We start from the raw sequence: 21,930 nt of genomic DNA, 5'->3' as shown, positions 1-21,930 counted from the left end.
TCTACCATCTGGCAACCACTAATCGATCCTCCATTTCTAAAATTTGGCACTCCCCAAATTTTATACGCATGGAATAATGTAGTGTGTAACTTTTGGGGATTATAAAACACTATATTATTGTACTCAGCAGAATTCCCTAGAGACATCCAAGTCATATGTATCAACAGACTATTTTTATTGCTTAGTAGAATTCCATGTTGTGCATATACCACAATTTCTTTAACCATCTGTTGACTTCCAGTTTTTAGCAATAGCAAATAAAGCTGCTATAACCATTAATTATTTGGGTTTTTATGTTAAAATAACTTGCATTCTTCTGGCATAAATGTCCGGGAGTGCAATTATTGGGTTGTATGGTAGTTGCAAGTTTAACACTTCAAACAACTGTTAAACTCTTTTCCAGAGTGGCTTACCATTTTACATTCCCACCAGTAATGTATGAGTGAGCCAGTTTCTCTGCAACCTTGCCAGCATTTGGTGGTGTTATTTTTTAAAATCTTAGTCATGTTGATATGTGTGTAGTGGTATCTCATTGTAGTTTTAATTTAAATTTTTCTAACGGCTTATGATTTTGAATATCTTTTCATGTGCTTATTTTTATCATCTTTGGTAAATGTCTGTTTATGTCTTTTGTTCATTTAATAGATTATTTTTTAATGTTGAGTTTTGAGAGTTCTTTACATATTCTAGAATTTAAAATATGTAAGTTCTTTGCTAGATATTTGGTGCTATGATTTGAAAGATGGCATTCTCTCCAAAATTCATGTGTTGAAACTTAATCCCCATTATGATGGTATTAAGAGGTGGGGTCTTTTGGGAAGTGATTAAGTCAGGGGGATTCTGCTCTCATGAATGAATTAGTGCCTAGCTGGAGGGAACTAGCTTAGGCCCTTTTTGCCCTTTACATCCCTTCAGCTATTTGAAGACATAGCATTTGTCCCCTCAAGAGGATGCAGCAACAGGGCTCCATCTTGGTTGAAAGTGGAGATGGGGGTCTCACCAGATACCAAATGCTGGTGATTAAATCTTGGACTTTCCATCCTCCAGAACTGTGAAAAATAAATGTCTGTTCTTTATAAATTACCCAGTTTGAGGTATTTTGTTATAGCAGCACAAAAGGACTAAGGCATATGACTTGCAAATATTTTCTCCTGGTGTGTGGTTTTCCTTTTCATCCTCTTTATATGGCTTTCACAGAACAAACATTTCTAATTTCAGGGAGGTCCAATTCATCAGTTTTTCTTTTTATGGATCATGCTGTTGGTGTCAAGTCTGGCAACTACTGGCTTAGCGCCAGATCCTGACAACTTTCTTCCATGTGTTTTGCTGAAAGTCTTATAGGTTTATGTTTTACATTTAAGTCTGTGATCCAATTTGAGCTCATTTTTTATATAAAGCATGAAATTTAGGTCTAGGTTTTTTTTTCCCCATATGGATATGCAATTGTTCCAGCATCATTTGTTGAAAAGGTTATTCCTCCTCCTTTAAATTGGTATTGCACCTTTGTCGAGTCAGTGTAGCAGACTGTGTGAATCTATTTCTGGGTCTCCTGTGCTTCTCCGTTGATTCATGTGTCTACCCCTCTGCTCACACCACACTCCCTTGATTACAGTAATTATATAGCCAGGCTTAATATGGGTAGAGTAGTTTCTCCCATTTGTTTGTCTTTCTTCTCTGTCAAGATTGCTTTAGCTATTCAGGGCCTGTGCCTTTTCATATATATTTTAGCATAAGCTTGCCTAGGTCTATGAAAAAAATATTGCTGGGATTTTGATAGGAATTACACTAAACTATAGACTAATTTGGGGAGAATTGACAGCTTTACTAAACTGAGTCTTCCAGTTCATAAACATGATATATCTCTTCATTTATTTAAGTCTTCTTTGACTTTCACAAAATCAGCATTTTGTAATTTGTAGCATATAGATCTTATGCATGTTAAGTAAATGCATAAGTATTTCATTTTCCTTGGAGTGATTGTAAATTGCCCTGTGTTTTTAATGTCAGCTTCTGCATGTTCACTGTTACTATAATTGATTTTTATGTGTCTTTGTATTTATTTAAATTACTAATATATTTAGATTTATTTTGACAATTTTATTTAGTGGTTTGTATTTGCCCTACATTTTCTATGGTCTTTCTTGTCCTCCCCTGCATCAATTGCATTTTTTTTCTCATTCAATTTTTTTCCCTACTAGTTAGGAGATTTTACTTTATTTTATTTTTTGAGACAGAGTCTTGCTCTGTTGCTCAGGCTGGAGTGCAGTGGCATGATCTCGGCTTGCTGCAATCTCCGCCTCCCCAGTTCAAGCGATTCTCATTTCTCCAGCCTCCCGAGTAGCTGGGATTACAGGCTCGCACCACCACGCCCAGCTAATTTTTGTATTTTTAGTAGAGAAGGGGTTTCACCATGTTGGCCAGGCTGTTCTCAAACTCCTGACCTCAGGTGATCCACCCACCTTGGCCTCCCGAAGTGCTGGTACTACAGGCGAGAGCCACCGCACCTGGCCTTTATTTTTTTATTTTTTGAGGCAGAGTCTCACTCTGTCACCCAGGCTGGAGTGCAGTGGTGCAATCTCAGCTCACTTTAGCCTCTACCTCCTGGGTTCAAGCGATTCTCATGCCTCAGCCTTCCAAGTAGCTGGGATGACAGGTGAGCGCCACCACACCAGGCTAATTCTTGTGTTTTTAGTAGTGACAGGGTTTCGCTATGTTGGCCGGGCTGACCTCAAACTCCTGACCTCAGGTGATCTTCCTGCCTCAGCCTCCCAAAGTGCTGGGATTACAGGCATGAGCCACCACACCCAGCTAGTAGGGAAATTTTATGCTATATTATTTTTACTTTGTTAATCATTCTAAAATTAGCTTTTGAATATCACTTATCAAAATCTAACCTGAATTAATATTTTTGCCCCCTTCTTAAACATACAAAATCCTTAGGACATTTTATTTTATTTTATTTTATTCTTTCTTTCTGAAATTTTATTTTATAATTTCAAATTTTATTTTCAATTCACAGGGTACTGTGCAGGATTGTTATGTGAGTACATAGTATGATGCTGAGGTTTAGGGTACAAATGATCCTGTCACCCAGGTAGTGAGCATAGTACTCAATAGGTAGCTTTTCAGCCCTTGCTCCCCTCTCTCTCTCCTTCCTCTAGGAGGCCCCAGTGTCTATTGTTCCCGTTTTTATGTCATGTATACCCAATGCTTAGCTCCCATTATAAGTGAGAACCTGTGGTATTTGGTTTTCTGTTCCTACATTAATTTGTTTAGGATAAGGACATGACTTTATTCCTTTTTATGGCTGCGTAGTATTCCATGGTATACATGTACTACATTTTCTTTATTCAATCCAACATTGATGGGCATCTAGATTGATTCCATGTCTTTGCTATTGTGAATAGTGCTGTGATGAACATATGAGTACATGTGTCTTTTGGTAGAATGATTAGATTTGTCTTTGGTTATAATTCAGTAATGGGATTTCTGGGTCAAATGGCAGCTCTGTTTTCAGTTTTATGTGAAATCTCCAAACTGCTTTCCACAGTGAATAAACTAATTTACATTCCCACCAACAGTATATAAGCATTCTCTTTTCTCTACAGCCTTGCCAGCATCTGTTATTTTTTGACTTTTTAACAATAGCCATTTTGACTAGTGTCAGATGGTGTCTCATCGTGGATTTGATTTGCATTTCTCTGTTGAGCATTTTCCCATTATGTTTGTTGGCCACTTTTTTGTCTTCTTTTGGGAAGTGTCTGTTCATGTCTTTTGCCTATCTTTTAAAGGGAATGTTTGGTTTTTTGCTGGTTGAATTGTTGAAGTTACTTATAGATTCTGGATATTAGACCTTTGTTGGATGAATAGTTTGCAAATATTTTCTCCCACTTTGTAGGTTGTCTGTTAAATCTGTTGATCATTTCTTTTGCTGTGCCGAAACTATTTAGTTTAATTAGATCACACTTGTCAATTTTTGTTTATGCTGCAATTACTTTTGAGAATTTAGTCACAAATTCTTTCCCAAGGCCAATGTCTAGAATGGTATTTCCTGGGTTTTCTTTGAGGATTCTTATAGTTTGAGGTCTTAGATTTAAATCTTTAATCCACCTTGAGTTAATTTTTGTATAAGGTGAAATGTCGAGGTCCTTTTTTTTTTTTTCTTCTGGTTATGGCTAGCCAGCTATCTCAGCACCATTTGTTGAATAGAGTCCTTTATCCATTGTTTATTTTTGTCAACTTTTTTGAATATCAGATGGTTGCAGGCGTGCAGCTTTATTTCTGAGTTTTCTATTCTGTTTCATTGGTCTATGTGTGTGTTTTTGTACTAGTACCATGCTGTTTTGGTTACTATAGCCTTATAGAATAATTGAAGTTGGGTAATGTGATGCCTCCTGCTTCACTCTTTTTGCTTAGGATTGCTATGGCTATTTAATTTCAGAAGTTTTTTCTAATTCTGTGAAAAATGACATTGGTAACTTGATAGGAATAGTGTTGAATTTATAGATTGCTTTGGGCTATGTCCATTTTAATAATATTGATTCTTCCAATCCATGAGCATAGAATGTTTTTTCATTTGTTTGTGTCATCTATGATTTCTTTCAGCAGCATTTTGTAGTTCTCCTCATAGAGATCTTTCACCTCCTTAACTAGATGTGTATCTAGGTTTGTGTTTTTTGGGGTGTTTTTTTTTGAGCGGCTATTGTAAAATGAGATTATGTTCTTGATTTGGCTGTCAGCTTGAATGCTATTGTTGTATAGAAATGCTACTGATTTTTGTACATTGATTTTGTGTCCTGAAACTTTACGGAGGTCATTTATCAGTTTTAGGAGCCTTTTGGTAGTCTTTAGGGTTTTCTAGGTATATAATCATATCATCAGTGAAGAAAGATAATTTGACTTATTATTTTTCTTTTGTGTTAAATTTCCATAGGTTATTGGGGAACAGGTAATGTTTGTTACATGAGTAAGCTCTTTAGTGGTGATTTGTGAGATTTTGGTGCACCCATCACCCAAGCAATATACACTGCACCCTATTTGTAGTCTTTTATCCCTCACCCCCTTTCCCCACTTTCCCCCTGAGTCCCCAAAGTCCATTGTGACATTCTTATTCCTTTGCATCCTCATAGCTTAGCTCCCACTATAAGCGAGAACGTATGATGTTTGGTTTTCCATTCCTGAGTTACTTCACTTATAATAATAGTCTCCAATCTCATCCAGGTCACTGCAAATGCCATTAATTCATTCCTTTTTATGGCTGAGTAGTATTCCATCATATATATACATATACCACAGTTTTTTTATCCACTCATTGATTGATGGGCATTTGGGTTGGTTCCATGATTTTGCAATTGTGAGTTGTGCTGCTATAGACATGCGTGTGCAAGTATCTTTTCCATATAATGACTTTTTTTCCTCTAGATAGATACCCAGTAGTGGGATTGCTGGATCAAATGGTAGTTCTACTTTTAGTTCTTTAAGGAATCTCCACACTGTTTTCCATAGCGGTTGTACTAGTTTACATTCCCACCAGCAGCATAGAAATGTTTCCTGTTCACAGCATCCATGCCAACATCTACTATTTTTTGATTTTTTGATTATGGCCATTCTAGCAGGAGTAAGATGGTATCACACTGTGGTTTTGATTTGCATTTCCCTGATCATTAGTGATGTAAAGCATTTTTTCATGTTTGTTGGCCGTTTGTATATCTTCTTTTGAGAATTGTCTATTCATGTCCTTAGCTCACTTTTTGATGAGATTGTTTTTTTCTTATTGATTTGTTGAATTCATCATAGATTCTGGATATTAGTCCTTTGTCAGATGTATAGATTGTGAAGATTTCTTCCCACTCTGTGGGTTGTCTGTTTACTCCACTGACTGCTCCTTTTGCTGTGCAAAAGCTATTTAGTTTAATTAAGTCCCAGCTATTTATCTTTGTTTTTATTGCATTTGCTTTTGGGTTCTTGGTCATGAAATCCTTGGCTAAGCCAATGTCTAGAAGAGTTTTTCCAATGTTATCTTCTAGAATTTTTATAGTTTCAGGTCTTAGATTTAAGTTCTTAATCCATCTTGAGTTATTTTTGTATAAGCTGAGATATGAGGATCCAGTTTCATTCTCCTACATGTGGCTAGCCAATTATCCTAACATCATTTGTTGAAAAGAGTGTCCTTTCCCCACTTTATGTTTTTGTTTGCTTTGTCGAAGATCAGTTGGCTGTAAGTATTTGGGTTTATTTCTGGGTTCTCTATTCTGTTCCATTGGTCTATGTGCCTATTTTTATACCAGTACCATGCTGTTTTGGTGACTATGGCCTTATAGTGTAGTTTGAAATCAGGTAATGTGATGCCTCCAGATTTGTTCTTTTTGCTTAGCCTTGCTTTGGCCATGAGGCCTCTCTTTTGGTTCCATATGAATTTTAGAACTGTTTTTTCTAATTCTGTGAGGAATGATGGTGGTATTTTGATGGGAATTGCACTGAATTTGTAGATTGCTTTTGGCAGTATGGTCACTTTCACAATATTCATTCTACACATCCATGAGCATGGACTGTGTTTCCATTTGTTTGTGCATCTATGATTTCTTTCAGCAGTGTTTTGTAGTTTTCCTTGTACATATCTTTCACCTCCCTGATTAGGTATATGCCTAAGTTTATTTTTTGTTTTTTTTTTTTTTTTTTTGTAGCTATTGTAAAAGGTGTTGAGTTCTTGATTTGATTCTCAGCTTGGTCACCGTTGGTGTATAGAAGAGCTACTGATTTGTGTACAGTAATTTGTATCTGGAAACTTTGCTGAATTATTTTATCAGTTCTAGGAGCTTTCTGGAGGAGTCTTTAGGGTTTTCTAGATAAATGGTCATATCATCAGCAAACAGTGATAGCTTGACTTCCTCTTTACTGATTTGGATGCCCTTTATTTTTTTCTCTTGTCTGATTGCTCTATCTAGGACTTCCAGTACTACGATGAAGAGTAGTGACAGTGGGCATCCCTGTCTCGTTCCAGTTCTCAGAGGGAATGCTTTCAACTTTTCCCCATTCAGTATTATGTTGGCTGTGGGTTTGTCACAGATAACTTTTATTATATTGAGGTATGATCCTTGTATGCTGATTTTGCTGAGAATTTTAATCATAAAGGGATGCTGATTTTGTTGAATACTTTTTCTGCATCTATTGAGATGATCATGTGATTTTTGTTTTTAATTCTGTTTATGTGATGTATCACATTTATTGACTTGTGTATGTTAAACCATCCCTGCATCATTGGTATGAAACCCACTTGATCATGGTGGATTATCTTTTTGATATTTTGTTGGATTTGGTTAGCTAGTATTTTGTTAAGGATTTTAGCATCATGTGCATCAGGGCTATTGGTCTGTAGTTTTCACTTTTGGTTATGTCCTTTCCTGGTTTTGGCATTAGGGTGATACTGGCTTCATGGAATGATTTAGGGAGGGATCCCTCTTTCTCTATCTTGTGGAATAGTGTCAATAGGATTGGTACCTATTCTTCTTTGAACTTCCGGTAGAATTCTGCTGTGAATCCATCTGGTCCTGGACTTCTTTGTTGGTAATTTTTAAATTACCATTTCAATCTCACTGCTTGTTATTGGTCTGTTCAGGGTATCTAATTATTCCTGATTTAAATTAAGCTAAGAGGGTTGTATCTTTCCAAGAATTTATCCATCTCTTCTAGGTTTTCTAGTTTATGTGTGTAAAGGTGTTCATAGCAGCCTTGAGTCATCTTTTGTATTTCTGTGGTGTCAATTGTAATATCTCCCATTTCATTTCTTACTGAGCTTATTTGGATATTCTCTCTTCCTTTCTTGGTTAATCTTGATAATGGTCTATCAATTTTATTTATCATTTCAAAGAACCAGCTTTTTGTTTCATTTATCTTTCTTTTTTTTTTTCAGGCTTCATTCACTTTATTTTTCTTGTATAAAAACCCTATGTTGTAGCCACAGCTGGAGCCTGGGTCCTCTGCACGGAGACTCTAGGGTGGGTCTTGACAAGGTGGTCAGTGAATTCCTTATAGGGAGACTTGGTGAATACAGTCTCCTTCCAGAGGTCGGGGGTCAGGTAGCTGTAGATCTGAGATGGTATCAAAGGTGGCCTTGCCAAAGTTGCTCAGGGTGGCAGTGCAGACCCTGGCTGAGGTGTAGCAGTCATCAATACCAGCCATCATCAGCAGCTTCTTGGGCACAGGGGCCGAGATGATGCCAGTGCCCCTGGGCACAGGGATCAGGCCACCAGCACAGAGCCGCAGCAGCCTGTCACCTTGCAAGGGATGGCATGGGGCTTTCCAATCTTGTTCCCCCAGTAGCCTCTGTCCCCCAGTAGCACAGGGACAATAGAGTGCTTGGCCAGGATCATGGCCCCATGGATGGCAGTGGCCACCTCCTTGGAGCACTTAATACCCAGACTGACGTGGCCGCTGTAGTCCCCAATGTAGTCAAGGCAACAAACGCCTTGAACCTGGTGCACTGGCCAGCATGGGTCTGCTTCTGCACTGGCATAACCTTCAAAACCTCATCCTGCACTGGCATAACCTTCAAAACCTCATCCTTGAGAGAGGCCCCCAGGAAAAAGTCAATGATCTCAGACTCCTTGATGGGCAGGGAGAAGAGATAGATCTCCAGGGATTTCATCTTCATGTCCTTGAGCAGACGGCCCAGCTTGGTGACGGGCATCCACTCTTTGTCCTCACCTTGCCTCTGCAAGCTCTGTGTCTGTGACCCTGGCCCTGGATGCCACTGCCGAAGCCTCCCCAGAAGCCACTGTGGTTCCCCATCCCAGGGCCCCTGGGGCCTCCGGCCCCACCTGCCCCTGCGCTGCATCGGCATCATCCACCATTTGGTGTTTTCTCGAAGAAGCTGATTTATCTTTTGTATTTTTGTTTGTTTGTTTCAATTTCATTTAGTTCTGCTTTGATCTTGGTTGTTTCCTTTCTTCTGCTGGGTTTGGGTTTGGTTTGTTCTGGTTTCCCTAGTTCCTTGACGTGTGACCTTAGATTGTCTGTTTGTGCTCTTTCAGACTTTTTGATGTAGGCATTTAGGGCTATGAACTTTCCTCTTAGCACTGCCTTTGCTGTGTCCCAGAGGTTTTGATAGGTTGTGTCACTATTGTCGTTCAGTTTGAAGAACTTTCTAATTTCCATTTTGATTTCATTTTTCACCCAACGATCATTCAGGAGCAGGTTATTTAATTTCCATGTATTTGCATGATTTTGAAAGTTCTTTTTGGAGTTGATTTCCAGTTTTATTCCACTGTGGTCTGAGAGAGTGCTTGTTACAATTTCAACTTTCTTTAATCTATTGAGGCTCGTTTTGTGGCCTATCATATGGTCTATCCTGGAGAAAGTTCCATGCACTGTTGAATAGAATGTATATTCTGCAGTTGTTGGATGGAATGTTCTGTGTGTATCTGTAAAGTCAATTTGTTCCAAGGTATGGTTTAAATCCATTGTTTCTTTGTTGACTTTCTGTCTTGATGACCTGTCTAGGGCTGTCAGTGAAGTACTGAAGTCTCCCACTATTATTGTGCTGCTGTCTATCTCATTTCTTTGGTCTATTAGTAATTATTTTATACGTTTGGGAGCTCCAGTGTTAGGTGCATATATATTTAGGATTGTGATATTTTCCTGTTGGACAAGTCCTTTTATTATTATATAACATCTCTCTTTGTCTTTTTTAACTGCTGTTGCTTTAAAGTTTGTTATGTCTGATATAAGAACAGCTACTCCTACTTGCTTTCATTGTCCCTTTGCCTGAAATGTCTTTTTCTACCCCTTTACCTTAAGTTTGTGTGAGTCCTTATGTGTTAGGTGAGTCTCTTGAAGCCAGCAGATGGTTGGTGACTTCTTTTCCATTTCGCAATTCTGTATCTTTTAAGTGGAGCATTTAGGCCATTTACATTCAATGTTAGTATTGAGATGTGAGGTACCATTCCATTCATTGTGCTACTCGTTGCCTGTATACCTTGATTTTTTGTTTTTTGTTTTTGTTTTTCAAATTGTATTTTTGTTTTATAGGTCCTATGAGATTTATGCTTTAAAGAAGTTCTGTTTTGATGTGTTTCTAGGATTTGTTTCAAGATTTAGAGCTCCTTTTAGCAGTTCTTGTAGTGGTGGCCTGGTAGTAGCAAATTCTCTCAGCATTTGTTTGAAAAAGACTGTATCTTTCCTTCACTTATGAAGCTTAATTTCACTGGGTACAAAATTCTTGGCTGTTGTTTTGTTTGAGGAGGCTGAAGATAAGGCCCCAGTCCCTTCTAACTTTCAAGGTTTCTGCTGAGAAATCTGCTGTTAACCTGATAGGTTTTTTTTTTATGGGTTACCTGGTGCTTTTGTCTCACAGCTCTTAAGATTTTTTTCTTCATCTTAACTTTAGATAATCTGATGACAGTGTGGCTAGGCGATGATCTTTTTGTGATGAATATCCCAGAAATTTTTCCTCAATTATTCTCCCAAATATGTTTTCCAAACTTTCAGAATTCTCTTCTTCCTCAGGAACACTGATAATTCTTTGGTTTGGTCATTTAACATAATCCCAGACTTCTTGGAGGCTTTGTTCATATTTTCTTATTCATTTTTCTTTGTCTTTGTTGGATTGGTTTAATTCAAAGACCTTGTCTTTGAGCTCTGAATTTCTTTCTTTCACTTGTTCAGTTTTATTGCTGAGACTTTCCAGAGCATTTTTCATTTCTATAAGTATGTCCATTGTTTCCTGAAGTTTTGATTGTTTTTTTATTTATGCTATCTATTTCCTTGAATATTTCTCCCTTCACTTGTATCGTTTTTTGGATTTCCTTACATTGGGCTTTGCCTTTCTCTGGTGCCTCCCTGATTAGCTTAGTAACTAACCTCCCAAATTCTTTTTCAGGTAAATCAGGGATTTTTTCTTAGTTTGGGTCCATTGCTGGTGAGCTAGTGTGATTTTTTTGGAGGTGTTAAAAAACCTTGTTTTGTCATATTACCAGAGTTGGTTTTCTAGTTCCTTCTCATTTGGGTAGGCTCTGTCAGAGGGAAGGTCTAGGGCTGAAGGCTGTTATTCAGATTCTTTTGTCCTACAGGGTGTTCCCTTGATGTAGTACTCTCCCCTTTTTCCTAAGGATGTGGCCTCCTGAGAGCCGAGATGTAGTGATTTTTTTTTTCTTATTCCTTTTTTTTTTATTATACTTTAGGTTTTAGGGTACATGTGCACAATGTGCAGGTTTGTTACATATGTATCCATGTGCCATGTTGGTTTGCTGCACCCATTAACTCGTGATTTAGCATTAGGTATATCTCCTAATGCTGTCCCTCCCCTCTCCCCCCACCCCACAACAGTCCCCGGAGTGTGATGTTCCCCTTCCTGTGTCCATGAGTTCTCATTATTCAGTTCCCACCTATGAGTGAGAACATGCGGTGTTTGGTTTTTTGTCCTTGCGATAGTTTACTGAGAATGATGCTTTCCAGCTTCATCCATGTCCCTACAAAGGACACGAACTCATCATTTTTTATGGCTGCATAGTATTCCATGGTGTATATGTGCCACATTTTCTTTTTTTGTTTTTTTTTTTGTTGTTGTTTTTTTTTTTTTTTTTTTGAGACGGAGTCTCGCTCTGTTGCCCAGGCTGGAGTGCAGTGGCGCAGTCTCGGCTCACTGCAAGCTCTGCCTCCCGGGTTCACGCCATTCTCCTGCCTCAGCCTCTCCGAGTAGCTGGGACTACAGGCGCCCGCCACCACGCCCAGCTAAGTTTTTGTATTTTTAGTAGAGACGGGGTTTCACCATGGTCTCGATCTCCAGACCTCGTGATCCACCCGCCTCGGCCTCCCAAAGTGCTGGGATTACAAGCGTGAGCCACTGCGCCCGGCCCACATTTTCTTAATCCAGTCTATTGTTGTTGGACATTTGGGTTGGTTCCAAGTCTTTGCTATTGTGAATAGTGCCGCAATAAACATATGTGTGCATGTGTCTTTATAGCAGCATGATTTATAGTCCTTTGGGTATATACCCAGTAATGGGATGGCTGGGTCAAATGGTATTTCTAGTTCGAGATCCCTGAGGAATCGCCACACTGACTTCCACAATGGTCGAACTAGTTTACAGTCCCACCAACAGTGTAAAAGTGTTCCTATTTCTCCACATCCTCTCCAGCACCTGTTGTTTCCTGACTTTTTAATGATGACCATTCCAACTGGTGTGAGATGGTATCTCACTGTGGTTTTGATTTGCATTTCTCTGATGGCCAGTGATGATGAGCATTTTTTCATATGTTTTTTGGCTGCATAAATGTCTTCTTTTGAGAAATGTCTGTTCATGTCCTTCACCCACTTTTTGATGGGGTTGGTTGTTTTTTTCTTGTAAATTTGTTTGAGTTCATTGTAGTTTCTGGATATTAGCCCTTTGTCAGATGAGTAGGTTGCAAAAATTTTCTCCCATTCTGTAGGTTGTCTGTTCACTCTGATGGTAGTTTCTTTTGCTGTGCAGAAGCTCTTTAGTTTAATGAGATCCCATTTGTCAATTTTGGCTTTTGTTGCCATTGCTTTTGGTGTTTTAGACATGAAGTCCTTGCCCACGCCTATGTCCTGAATGGTATTGCTTAGGTTTTCTTGTAGGATTTTAACGGTTTTAGGTCTAACATTTAAGTCTTTAATCCATCTCGAATTAATTTTTGTATAAGGTGTAAGGAAGGGATCCAGTTTCAGCTTTCTACATATGGCTAGCCAGTTTTCCCAGCACCATTTATTAAATAGGGAATCCTTTCCCCATTTCTTGTTTTTGTCAGGTTTGTCAAAGACCAGATAGTTGTAGATATGAGGCATTATTTCTGAGGGCTCTGTTCTGTTCCATTGATCTATGTCTCTGTTGTGGTACCAGTACCATGCTGTTTTGGTTACTGTAGCCTTGCAGTATAGTTTGAAGTCAGGTAGCGTGATGCCTCCAGCTTTGTTCTTTTGGCTTAGGATTGACTTGGCGATGCAGGCTCTTTTTTGGTTCCATATGAACTTTAAAGTAGTTTTTTTCCAATTCTGTGAAGAAAGTCATCGGTAGCTTGATGGGGATGGCATTGAATCTATAAATTACCTTGGGCAGTATGGCCATTTTCACGATATTGATTCTTCCAACCCATGAGCATGGAATGTTCTTCCATTTGTTTGTATCCTCTTATTTCATTGAGCAGTGGTTTGTAGTTCTCCTTGAAGAGGTCCTTCATGTCCCTTATAAGTTGGATTCCTAGGTAATTTATTCTCTTTGAAGCAATTGTGAATGGAAGTTCACTCATGATTTGGCTCTCTGTTTGTCTGTGATTGGTGTACAAGAATGCTTGTGATTTTTGTACATTGATTTTGTATCCTGAGACTTTGCTGAAGTTGCTAATCAGCTTAAGGAGATTTTGGGCTGAGACAGTGGGGTTTTCTAGATATACAATCATGTCATCTGCAAACAGGGGACAATTTGACTTCCTCTTTTCCTAATTGAATCCACTTTATTTCCTTCTCCTGCCTGATTGCCCTGGCCAGAACTTCCAGCACTACGTTGAATAGGAGTGGTGAGAGAGGGCATCCCTGTCTTGTGCCAGTTTTCAAAGGGAATGCTTCCAGTTTTTGCCCATTCAGTATGATATTGGCTGTGGGCTTGTCATAGATAGCTCTTATTATTTTGAGATATGTCCCATCAATACCTAATTTATTGAGAGTTTTTAGCATGAAGTGTTGTTGAATTTTGTCAAAGGCCTTTTCTGCATCTATTGAGATAATCATGTGGTTTTTGTCTTTGGTTCTGTTTATATGCTGGATTACATTTATTGATTTGCGTATGTTGAACCAGCCTTGCATCCCAGGGATGAAGCCCACTTGTTCATGGTGGATAAGCTTTTTGATGTGCTGCTGGATTCGGTTTGCCAGTATTTTATTGAGGATTTTTGCATCAATGTTCATCAAGGATATTGGTCTGAAATTCTCTTTTTTGGTTATGTCTCTGCCAGGCTTTGGTATCAGGACGATGCTGGCTTCATAAAATGTGTTAGGGAGGATTCCCTCTTTTTCTATTGATTGGAATAGTTTCAGAAGGAATGGTACCAGCTCCTCCTTGTACCTCTGGTAGAATTCGGCTGTGAATCCATCAGGTCCTGGACTCTTTTTGGTTGGTAAGCTATTGATTATTGCCACAATTTCAGAGCCTGTTATTGGTCTATTCAGAGATTCAAATTCTTCCTGGTTTAGTCTTGGGAGGGTGTATTTGTCGAGGAATTTATCCATTTCTTCTAGATTTTCTAGTTTATTTGCATAGAGGTGTTTGTAGTATTCTCTGATGGTAGATTGTATTTCTGTGGGATCGGTGGTGATATCCCCTTTTTCATTTTTCATTGCATCTATTTGATTCTTCTCTCTTTTCCTCTTTATTAGTCTTGCTAGCGGTCTATCAATTTTGTTGATCTTTTCAAAAAACCAGCTCCTGGATTCATTAATTTTTTGAAGGGTTTTTTGTGTCTCTATTTCCTTCAGTTCTGCTCTGATTTTAGTTATTTCTAGCCTTCTGCTAGCTTTTGAATGTGTTTGCTCTTGCTTTTCTAGTTCTTTTCATTGTGATGTTAGGGTGTCAATTTTGGATCTTTCCTGCTTTCTCTTGTGGGCATTTAGTGCTATAAATTTCCTTCTACACACTGCTTTGAATGTGTCCCAGAGATTCTGGTATGTTGTGTCTTTGTTCTCGTTGGTTTCAAAGAACATCTTTATTTCTGCCTTCATTTCATTATGTACCCAATAGTCATTCAGGAGCAGGTTGTTCAGTTTCCGTGTATTTGAGCGGTTTTGAGTGAGTTTCTTAATCCTGAGTTCTAGTTTGATTGCACTGTGGTCTGAGAGACAGTTTGTTATAATTTCTGTTCTTTTACATTTGCTGAGGAGAGCTTTACTTCCAACTATGTGGTCAATTTTGGAATAGGTGTGGTGTGGTGCTGAAAAAAATGTATAGTCTTTTGATTTGGGGTGGAGAGTTCTGTAGATGTCTATTAGGTCCGCTTTGTGCAGAGCTGAGTTCAATTCCTGGATATCCTTGTTAACTTTCTGTCTCGTTGATCTGTCTAATGTTGACAGTGGGGTGTTAAAATCTCCCATTATTATTGTGTGGGAGTTTAAGTCCCTTTGTAGTCACTCAGGACTTGCTTTATGAATCTGGGTGCTCCTGTGTTGGGTGCATATATATTTAGGATAGTTAGCTCTTCTTGTTGAATTGATCCCTTTACCATTATGTAATGGCCTTCTTTGTCTCGTTTGGTCTTTGTTGGTTTAAAGTCTATTTTATCAGAGACTAGGATTGCAACCTCTGCCTTTTTTTGTTTTCCATTTGCTTGATAGATCTTCCTCCATCCCTTTATTTTGAGTCTATATGTGTCTCTGCATGTGAGATGGGTTTCCTGAATACAGCACACTAATGGGTCTTGACTCTTATCCAGTTTGCCAGTCTGTGTCTTTTAATTGGAGCATTTAGCCCATTTACATTTAAAGTTAATATTGTTATGTGTGAATTTGATCCTGTCATTATGATGTTAGTTGGTTATTTTGCTCGTTAGTTGATGCAGTTTCTTCCTAGCCTTGATGGTCTTTACTATTAGGCATGTTTTTGCAGGGGCTGGTACCAGTTGTTCCTTTCCATGTTTAGTGCTTCCTTCAGGAGCTCTTTTAGGGCAGGCCTGGTGGTGACAAAATCACTCAGCATTTGCTTGTCTGTAAAGTATTTTATTTCTCCTTCACTTACGAAGCTTATTTTGGCTGGACATGAAATTCTGGGTGGAAAATTCTTTTCTTTAAGAATGTTGAATGTCGGCCCCCACTCTCTTCTGGCTTGTAGAGTTTCTGCGGAGAGATCAGCTGTTGGTCTGATGGGCTTCCCTTTGTGGGTTACCCGACCTTTCTCTCTGGCTGCCCTTAACATTTTTTCCTTCATTTCAACTTTGGTGAATCTGAAAATTATGTGTCTTGGAGTTGCTCTTCTCGAGGAGTATCTTTGTGGCGTTCTCTGTATTTCCTGAATCTGAATGTTGGCCTGCTTGCTAGATTGGGGAAGTTCTCCTGGATAATATCTTGCAGAGTGTTTTCCAACTTGGTTCCATTTTCCCCGTCATTTTCAGGTACACCAATCAGATGTAGGTTTGGTCTTTTCACATAGTCCCAAATTTCTTGGAGGCTTTGTTCGTTTCTTTTTATTCTTTTTTCTCTAAACTTCCCTTCTCGCTTCATTTCATTCATTTCATCTTCCATCGCTGATACCCTTTCTTCCATTTGATCGCATCGGCACCGAGGCTTCTGCAATCTTCGTGTAGTTCTCGATACTTGGTTTTCAGCTCCATCAGCTCCTTTAAGCCCTTCTCTCCATTGGTTATTCTAGTTATCCATTCGTCTAATTTTTTTTCAAAGTTTTTAACTTCTTTGCTATTGTTTTGAATTTCCTCCCGTAGCTCAGAGTAGTTTGATCGTCTGAAGCCTTCTTCTCTCAACTCGTCAAAGTCATTCTCAGTCCAGCTTTGTTCCGTTGCTGGTGAGGAGCTGTGTTCCTTTGGAGGAGGAGAGGTGCTCTGCTTTTTAGAGTTTCCAGTTTTTCTGCTCTGTTTTTTCCCCATCTTTGTGATTTTATCTACTTTTGGTCTTTGATGATGGTGATGTACAGATGGGTTTTTGGTGTGGATGTCCTTTCTGTTTGTTAGTTTCCTTCTACCAGACGGGACCCTCAGCTGCAGGTCTGTTGGAGTTTGCTAGAGGTCCACTCCAGACCCTGTTTGGCTGGGTGTCAGCAGCTGTGGCTGCAAAACAGTGGATTTTCGTGAGACCACAAATTCAGCTGTCTGCTAGTTCCTCTGGAAGTTTTGTCTCAGAGGAGTACCTGGCCGAGTGAGGTGTCAGTCTGTCCCTACTGGGGGGTGCCTCCCAGTTAGGCTGCTCGGGGGTCAGGGACCCACTTTAGGAGGCAGTCTGTCCGTTCTCAGATCTCCAGCTGTGCACTGGGAGAACCACTACTCTCTTCAAAGCTGTCAGTCAGACAGGGACATTTAAGTCTGCAGAGGTTCCTGCTGAATTTTCATTTGTCTGTGCCCTGCCCCCAGAGGTGGCGCCTACAGAGGCAGGCAGGCTTCCTTGAGCTGTGGTGGGCTCCACCCAGTTCGAGCTTCCTGGCTGCTTTGTTTACCTAAGCAAGCCTGGGCAATGGCGGGCGCCCCTCCCCCAGCCTCGCTGCCACCTTGCAGTTTGATCTCAGACTGCTGTGCCAGCAATCAGCAAGACTCCGTGGGCATAGGACCCTCTGAGCCAGGTGTGGGACACAATCTCGTGGTGTGCCGTTTTCCAGGCCCATTGGAAAAGCACAGTATTAGGGTGGGACTGACCCAATTTTCCAGGTGCTGTCTGTTACCCCTTTCTTTGACTAGGAAAGGGAACTCCCTGACCCCTTGTGCTTCCCGAGTGAGGCAATGCCTTGCCCTTCTTCGGCTCATGCACAGTGCGCTGCACCAGCTGTCCTGCACCCACTGTTTGGCACTCCCTAGTGAGATGAACCCGCTACCTTAAACGGAGTTGCAGAAATCACCCATCTTCTGTGTCGCTCATACTGGGAGCTGTAGACCGGAGCTGTTCCTATTCGGCCATCTTAGCTCCACCCCCCGAAGCTAACCAGATGTAGTGATTTTTATCTCTCTTCTGGATCTAGCCACGCAGCAAGTCTACCAGGCTCTGGGCTGGTAGTGGGGGTTATCTGCACAGAGTACTGTGATGTGAACTGTCTGTGGGTCTCTCAGCCATGGATACCAGCACAGTATTTGGGGTGTCTTCTGAGTCCTGCAAAAGCAATCCACTTCCATCGGGGTCTCTCAGGTTTCTTGATTCATTCCTGCAGTCATTCTGGAGCAAAAATTCACCATGCGAGCTTCACATGCTGTTCTGTCCATCCGAGTTGGAGCCGAAATCTACTCCTGCCTCCCATCTGCCAATGACTTCTTTTTTCTGTTTAGATGTCTTTTATTTATTTCTCTTGTCTGATTGCTCTGGCTAGGACTTCCAGTACTGTGTTGAATCCTAGAACATTTTAATTCTAATCATACCACTCCTGGCTTACATGCTCTGTCTTATATGTTATTACACTATTGTTATCATTTTTTTTAGCTCCACAAAACCTTATCATTTTTATTTTATAAGAATCAGTGTTTTGTTTTCATTCTATCACATATCTACATTTTTCTCTTTTCACAGCATTTTTCATCCCTTTTTTTTCCAACTTTTATTTTAAATTCAGGGATACATGTGCAGGATGTTCATGTTTGTTACATAGGTAAACATGTGCCATGGTGGTTTGCTGTACAGATCATCCCATCACCTACGTTTTAAGCCCAGCATCCATTAGCTATTTTTCCTGATGCTCTCCCTTCTCCCACCCTTTACCCTCCAGTAGGCCCCAGTGTGTGTTGTTCTTCTCCCCCATGTGTCCATGTTTTCTTGTCATTCAGCTCCCACTTATAAGTGAGAACATGTGGTATTTAGTTTTCTGTTCCTGTGTTAGTTTGCTGAGGATAATGGCTTCCAGCTTCATGCATATCCCTGCCAAGGACATGATTTTGTTCCTTTTTATGGCTGCTTAGTATTCCATGATGTATATGTACCACATTTTCTTTATCTAGCCTATCATTGATGGGGATTTAGGCTGATTCCATGTCTTTGCTATTGTGAATAGTGCTGCATTGAACATATGTGTCTGTGTATCTTTATAATAGAATAATTTATGTTCCATTGGGTATATATCCAATAGTGGGATTGCTGAGTTGAATGGTATTTCTGCCTCTAGGTCTTTGAGGAATTGCCATACTGTCTTCTACAATGGTTGAACTAATATAGACTTCCACCAACAGTGTAAAAGTGTTCTTTTTCTGCCAGGTGTGGTTGCTCACGCTTGTAATCCCAACACTTTGGGAGGCCAAGGCAGGGGGATCACCTGAGGTCAGGAGTTCGAGATCAGCCTGGCCAACATGGCAAAGCCTCGTCTCTACTAAAAATACAAAAATTAGCCTGGCGTGGTGGTGGATGCCTGTAATCCCAGCTATACAGGAGGCTGAGGCAGGAGAATTGCTTGAACCCCAGGAGGCAGAGGTTGCAGTGAGCCAAGATCACACCACTGCACTCTAGCCTGGGCAACAGAGCAAGACTCCATCTCAAAAAAAAAAATATTCCTTTTTCTCCATCCCCTTGGCAGCATCTGTTGTTTTTTGACTTTTTAATAATAGCCATTATGACTGACATGAGATGGTATCTCATTATGGTTTTGATTTGCATTTCTCTAATGATCAGTGATATTGAGCTTTTTTCATGTTTGTTGACTGAATGTATGTCTTCTTTTTAGAAGTGTCTGTTCATGTCCTTTGCTCACTTTATATTGGGGTTTGTTTTTTTCTTGTAAATTTGTTTAAGTTCCTTGTAGACTCTGCATATTAGACCCTTGTCAGATGGATAGATTACAAAAATTTTCTCTCATTTTGTAAGTTGTCTGTTCACTCTGATGACATATCTACAATTTTCTTTGCATGGCAGACTTTCCACCTGAGATTGCTTTCCTTCTGCCTGAAGTGCATACCTAGAATTTTCTTTAATGAGAATTTGTTGGTAGCAAACTTTCTCAATTTCCTTTCCTCCCACTGAATTATATTGATTTTCCCCTTGGTATAGCAGTAGCCTCAGATTTTGTACTGGTAGGGGTTTTAGAAAAATTTCTTTTTCCAGGGCTTTGGCTCCCATTTCCTCTGCCAATTTGAGACAAGACATTCTTCTTTTAGTCATCAAAATATCACCTTCATTAGTTGAAGCCTGTGTACCATAAATGTGAAACAGGTTTTATACAATTTTGTTGGAATACAGCAGTTTGAATTTTCCTTCCTTCTTTCCTTCCTTCCTTCCTTCCTTCCTTCCTTCCTTCCTTCCTTCCTTCCTCCCTCCCTCCCTCCCTCCCTCCCTTCCTATGTTCTTTTCTTTCTTCTTTTCTTTTCTTTGACAGGGTCTTGCTCTGTCACCCAGGCTGGAGTGCAGTGGCGTGATCATGGTCCAAAGCAGCCTCAATCTACCTGGGCTCAGGTGATCCTCCCACCTCCTCATCCTCCCTAGGAGCTGGGACTAAAGTCATGTGCCACCACCCCTGACTAATTTTTGTATTTTTTATAGAGACGGAGTTTCATCATGTTGCCCGAGAATCATGTGATCCTCCCAGCAATTTGAATGGACACAAAACTATGTTTGAAATGTAAGAATGTCATTCGCTCTTAGCAGTATGTTTTAAAAGGATCATTAGATTACTTGGGCCTGGGTAGCATAGCTTATAAATGTCTAGCCAGTCTTGAGAAGTTTCAAGAGTTTAGATTTCTTAAACTGATATTTCTGTGGCCATATATCCCCAAGGCAGCTTGAGACAAGACCAGTTGGGGTTTGTGCTTCTGCTGCTATTGCATATGCTGTGATATGTTTGCAGAATTATCAAAGCAAGACTCATCCCACGGGGTCCTGCCAGCTGCTAGAGTAACATTTGACACCCTCCCGCTTTACGGTGTACTGGGAATTCTATCAGGAGTGATGAGATCCCATAACCCTTCATTTCCCTCTTAGCTGGTTATCTTCCCTTTTTCTCCCTCACTGGGTTGAGGAAAGCTAGGTAATATTCTTAAAGATTACTTATATTTTACTTTGTATTTCATTTTGTGAGCCTGTTCTCTATGTAAAGGCCCAGCTATACAGAACCTACTCTTGTTTCCATCATCACTGGGAGGAAAAAATCTTAATCAGACTGCTATAAATTTGTTGGGAGGGTGGTTAGGTACCATTTTAGAATCCTGCCCACTGAGCTGTCAGGAACATTCATTGGATATAATCCAAGTTTATGTGGTTATCCTCCTATCCTAAATATTACCATGGTTACTATTTTTGCCATTCTTGTCACTATTGTGGTGTTTTCTTTTAGTTGTTAGTATAAAATACTGTGCTAAGCCTTTTAAAGCAATCATTTGAAGTTGGTACTATTTGTTGTCCTCATTTTACAGGAAACAGAGGCTTAGAGAGATTAAGTAACTTGTCCTCAGCCACATGCAGCAGTCAGGGTTCAAACCCAGACTTGCTCTTAGCCAGTTTTGTGTACTGTATTGCCTTTTTAATAAAAAAGAGTCCACCCTCTGAAACCTTACTATTCAAAGTACACCCCCTAGACCAGCAGGACTGGAATCACCAGAGAGCTTATTGGAAAGGCAGAATCAGCCCCACTCTACCTCAGACCTACTGAATCACAATACACATTTTAACAATATCTGCCAGGTGACTCTTACACACATTAAAGTCTAAGAAGCATGACCCAAAACAGAATATAAAAAAGGCAGATTAACTTGATTAGGAAAGACATTACAGAGCACACAGAATATGGACTGATATTTATAGAAGGCTAATTTCCACTTTTGTCTGCAGATGGTGCAATGAATTCAATGCTTATATCTACCCAAAATTCTGATGCTGAAACCCTTATCCCCAGTGTGATAGCATTTGGAGGTGGGGTCTTTGGGAGGTAATGAGGTCATGAGGGTGGAGCCCTTCATGATGAGATGAATGCTTTATAAAAAGAGATACCAGAAAGATGATCTCTCTCTCTCTCTCTCTCCTCCCATGAAGATACAGCAAGATGGCCACCTGCAAACCAGGAAGAGAGCCCCTACCAGGCTGGTACCTTAATCGTAGACTTCTCAGCCTGCAGATTTGTGAGAAATAAATGCTTGTTGTTAAAGCCACCTAATCTATGGTATTTGTTATAGCAGCCCAAACTCACTGAGACAGATGGTGTGAAATAATATAGAAAAAGACTTCTGAGAAAAAGTAAACAAAAACCTCTCTAGTTTACCAGTCATTACTTGAGTGGCCAATATAATTACCCTGATTTCATTACAGGGC

At 39.9% G+C, this 21,930-nt stretch overlaps 1 protein-coding gene, 1 long non-coding RNA gene and 1 pseudogene across 2 annotated transcripts in view; 2 read left to right on the top strand and 1 right to left on the bottom strand.

Annotated features, from left to right (window-relative positions):
• The window catches only part of WDR41 (WD repeat domain 41), a 191,218-nt gene that overhangs the window by 62,805 nt on the left and 106,483 nt on the right, over positions 1-21,930 (top strand). The gene's annotated exons all lie outside the window — the stretch shown is intronic.
• On the bottom strand, positions 7,903-19,749 carry LOC129457452 (small ribosomal subunit protein uS5-like; annotated as a pseudogene).
• Positions 20,004-21,770, top strand: LOC129457454 (uncharacterized). Its single transcript, XR_010114260.1, has 3 exons — positions 20,004-20,082; positions 20,170-20,248; positions 21,655-21,770. It is a non-coding gene; the product is annotated as an uncharacterized lncRNA (long non-coding RNA).

Source organism: Symphalangus syndactylus, chromosome 11 (genome assembly GCF_028878055.3).
Source record: "Symphalangus syndactylus isolate Jambi chromosome 11, NHGRI_mSymSyn1-v2.1_pri, whole genome shotgun sequence".
Classification (NCBI taxonomy): Eukaryota; Metazoa; Chordata; class Mammalia; order Primates; family Hylobatidae; genus Symphalangus; species Symphalangus syndactylus.
Note: the sequence above shows the minus strand (reverse complement) of the source record. Positions and strands in the feature narration are given on the sequence as shown.